We start from the raw sequence: 5,247 nt of genomic DNA on the forward strand, positions 1-5,247 counted from the left end.
GATTCTACACCTTAATATAAGATTGTGAAATTTTTCCAAATACACTGTCGTTACGGCTATATGACAACTCCAATAACCTCAAAACGGTTAATTAGCACAAATATATATAGTTCATATTTTTACGCAACTTGGTATCGAGTGCTTAATGTATATGTACTAAAAAATCGATTCTACACCTTAATATAAGATTGTGAAATTTTTCCAAATACACTGTCGTTATGGCTATATGACAACTCCAATAACCTCAAAACGGTTAATTAGCATAAATATGTATAGTTCATATTTTTACGCAACTTGGTATAGATTGCTAAGTGCATATGTACTAAAAAATGGATTCTACACCTTAATATAAGATTGTGAAATTTTTCCAAATACACTGTCGTTATGGCTATATGACAACTCCAATAACCTCAAAACAGCTAATTAGCATAAATATGTATAGTTCATATTTTTACGCAACTTGGTATCGATTACTTAGAGCATATGTACTAAGAAATCGATTCTACGCCTTAATGTAATATTGTGAAATTTTTCCAAATACACTGTCGTTACGGCTATATGACATTTCCAATAACCTCAAAAGGGTTAATTAGCATAAATATGTACAGTTCATATTTTTACGCAACTTGGTATCGATTGCTTAATGTATATGTACTAAAAAATGGATTCTACAACTTAATATAAGATTGTGAAATTTTTCCAAATACAATGTCGTTACGGCTATATGAACACTCCAATAACCTCAAAACAGCTAATTAGTATAAATATGTATATTTCATATTTTTACGCAACTTGGTATCGATTGCTTACTGCATTTGTACTAAAAAATTCGTTTCTACACCTTAATATAAGATTGTGAAATTTTTCCAAATACACTGTCGTTATGGCTATATGACAACTCCAATAACCTCAAAACGGTTAATTAGCATAAATATGTATATGTACTTAAAAAATGGATTCTACACCTTAATATAAGATTGTGAAATTTTTCCAAATACACTGTCGTTATGGCTATATGACAACTCCAATAATCTCAAAACGGTTAATTAGCATAAATACATATAGCTCATATTTTTACGCAGCTTGGTATCGATTGCTTAATGTATATGTACTAAAAAATGGATTCTACACCTTAATATAAGATTGTGAAATTTTTCCAAATACACTGTCGTTACGGCTATATGACAACTCCAGTAACCTCAAAACGGTTATTTAGCATAAATATGTATAGTTCATATTTTTACGCAACTTGGTATCGAGTGCTTAGTGCATATGTACTAAAAAATCGATTCTACACCTTAATATAAGATTGTGAAATTTTTCCAAATACACTGTCGTTACGGCTATATGAAAACTCCAATAACCTCAAAACGGTTAATTAGCATAAATATGTATAGTTCATATTTTTACGCAACTTGGTATCGAGTTCTTAATGTATATGTACTAAAAAATCGATTCTACACCTTAATATAAGATTGTGAAATTTTTCCAAATACACTGTCGTTATGGCTATATGACAACTCCAATAACCTCAAAACGGTTAATTAGCATAAATATGTATAGTTCATATTTTTACGCAACTTGGTATCGATTGCTTAGTATATATGTACTAAAAAATCGATTCTACACCTTAATATAAGATTGTGAAATTTTTCCAAATACACTGTCGTTACGGCTATATGACATCTCCAATAACCTCAAAACGGTTAATTAGCATAAATATGTATAGTTCATATTTTTACGCAACTTGGTATCGATTGCTTAGTGCATATGTACTAAAAAATCGATTCTACACCTTAATATAAGATTGTGAAATTTTTCCAAATACACTGTCGTTACGGCTATATGACAACTCCAATAACCTCAAAACAGCTAATTAGCATAAATATGTATAGTTCATATTTTTACGCAACTTGGTATCGATTGCTTAGTGCATATGTACTAAAAAATCGATTCTACACCTTAATATAAGATTGTGAAATTTTTCCAAATACACTGTCGTTACGGCTATATGACAACTCCAATAACCTCAAAACGGCTAATAAGCATAAATATGTATAGTTCATATTTTTACGCAACTTGGTATCGATTGCTTAGTGCATATGTACTAAAAAATCGATTCTACACCTTAATATAAGATTGTGAAATTTTTCCAAATACACTGTCGTTACGGCTATATGAAAACTCCAATAACCTCAAAACGGTTAATTAGCATAAATATGTATAGTTCATATTTTTACGCAACTTGGTATCGAGTGCTTAATGTATATGTACTAAAAAATCGATTCTACACCTTAATATAAGATTGTGAAATTTTTCCAAATACACTGTCGTTATGGCTATATGAAAACTCCAATAACCTCAAAACGGTTAATTAGCATAAATATGTATAGTTCATATTTTTACGCAACTTGGTATCGATTGCTTAATGTATATGTACTAAAAAATCGATTCTACACCTTAATATAAGATTGTGAAATTTTTCCAAATACACTGTCGTTATGGCTATATGACAACTCCAATAACCTCAAAACGGTTAATTAGCATAAATATGTATAGTTCATATTTTTACGCAACTTGGTATCGATTGCTTAGTGCATATGTACTAAAAAATCGATTCTACACCTTAATATAAGATTGTGAAATTTTTCCAAATACACTGTCGTTATGGCTATATGACAACTCCAATAACCTCAAAACGGTTAATTAGCATAAATATGTATAGTTCATATTTTTACGCAACTTGGTATCGAGTGCTTAGTGCATATGTACTAAAAAATCGATTCTACACCTTAATATAAGATTGTGAAATTTTTCCAAATACACTGTCGTTATGGCTATATGACAACTCCAATAATCTCAAAACGGTTAATTAGCATAAATATGTATAGTTCATATTTTTACGCAACTTGGTATCGAGTGCTTAATGTATATGTACTAAAAAATCGATTCTACACCTTAATATAAGATTGTGAAATTTTTCCAAATGCACTGTTGTTGTGGCTATATGACAACTCCAATAACCTCAAAACGGTTAATTAGCATAAATATGTATAGTTCATATTTTTACGCAACTTGGTATCGATTGCTTAATGTATATGTACTAAAAAATCGATTCTACACCTTAATATAAGATTGTGAAATTTTTCCAAATACACTGTCGTTATGGCTATATGACAACTCCAATAACCTCAAAACGGTTAATTAGCATAAATATGTATAGTTCGTATTTTTACGCAGCTTGGTATAGATTGCTTAGTGCATCTGTACTAAAAAATCGATTCTACACCTTAATATAAGATTGTGAAATTTTTCCAAATACACTGTCGTTATAACTATATGGCAACTCCAATAATCTCAAAACGGTTAATTAGCATAAATATGTATAGTTCATATTTTTACGCAACTTGGTATCGAGTGCTTAATGTATATGTACTAAAAAATGGATTCTACACCTTAATATAAGATTGTGAAATTTTTCCAAATACACTGTCGTTATGGCTATATGGCAACTCCAATAACCTCAAAACGGTTAATTAGCATAAATATGTATAGTTCATATTTTTACGCAACTTGGTATCGAGTGCTTAATGTATATGTACTAAAAAATGGATTCTACACCTTAATATAAGATTGTGAAATTTTTCCAAATACACTGTCGTTATGGCTATATGACAACTCCAATAACTTCAAAAAGGCTAATTAACATAAACATGTAAAGTTCATATTTTTACGCAACTCAGTATCGATTACTTAGTGCATACAGTGGCGGACAAAAGTCTACATACACCCCCTGTTTTCTTCGATGTGAGAGTACAAAAAGTCTTTAGAAAAATGTATTTATACAGTTTTATTCTAATATTTATTATAATAGCAATTAACTAAAAAAATCCATTATTTAACATAAAACAACAAATTTATGGAAGAAAAACTCAAAAATTGCTATGACAAAAGTCTACATACAGTTCAAATCTCATACTTTGTACATTGTTATATTAACAGTAAGGTAACGTTAGCCTTTTTCTTTTATTTCAATATGTTTATTGTTTGATATTTATTGAATTTAGTTGTGGTTTAAACACTTCAATAGCTATAATGGCTCCGTGAAATGAAATATCAATTGATGTAAGAAATTTGGTGATAAAAGAAAGAAAAGAAAAAAAATCATATGGTGAAATTTCTAAAATTTTAAACTTGAGTCGAGCAACAGTACAGACAATTCTAAAAAACTTTAAAAATAATGGTTCCAGCGAAAATAAACCGCGCAGTGGACCCGCAAAAAAATAATTTCGTAGATACGTCAGCCTGATTCTCCACGAAGTAGACCAAAATCCAAAAGTAAATGCTCCAAATATAGCCGAACGCATAGCGACTACGTCACAAATGAGTATCCAACCAAGAACAATAAAAAAAAACTCTAAACGATAACGGATTCCACAGTAGAACACCAGGGAAGAAACCTTTTATTTCTGAAAAAATCGGAAAATTCGTTTAAAGTTCGCCAAAAAACACAAAGAAAAGGAAACGGATTTTTGGAAAAAAGTTTCACCTACAGATGATTCTAAATTCACTCTTTTTGGTAGTGATGAAAGTGCTAAAATTTCATGGAAAACTAACGCCACGCTTGAACCGAAGAACGTAGTATCAATTGTGAACCTCGGTGGCGGCAGCGTAATGGTTTGGGGAGTTGTTGCGGCCTGTGGAGTTAGAAATTCGGACTTTATTGAAGGTGAAATGGACGGTTATAAGTATAAGTCTCTGTTGGAACATAATTTGAAGCCTTTGGTGGATAATTTAGGGCTCGGTTCCGGTTGGATATTTCAACAAGATAACGATCCGATGCATGCGGCGCAAATTGTCAAGGATTGGTTGCTTTATTATACTCCAAGTCAATTAAATACACCACCTCAAAGTCCAAATATGAATATTATTGAACATGTCTGGGAGATTTTGGAGCGTAGAATTAGAAAGAACCAAATTTCTAGCTCTGCTCTACTCTAAGAGCGCATATTGGGACCTTGGAACAGCATTACATTTGCAGCGTTGACAAATTTAGCAGAATCAATGCCACGGTGTCTTCATAGATACCAATGGGGACCCAACTAAATACTAAAACGTCTTAATAACTAGCACTTTTTACAGTTTTTCGCACTGAACTAAGATATTTTTGTACTGTATGTAGGCTTTTGTCAACACAATATTTGAGTTTTTATTCCATAAATTTGTAGTTTTATATTAATTAATGGA

Source organism: Bactrocera dorsalis, unplaced genomic scaffold (genome assembly GCF_023373825.1).
Source record: "Bactrocera dorsalis isolate Fly_Bdor unplaced genomic scaffold, ASM2337382v1 BdCtg019, whole genome shotgun sequence".
In the NCBI taxonomy this organism is placed as follows: Eukaryota; Metazoa; Arthropoda; class Insecta; order Diptera; family Tephritidae; genus Bactrocera; species Bactrocera dorsalis.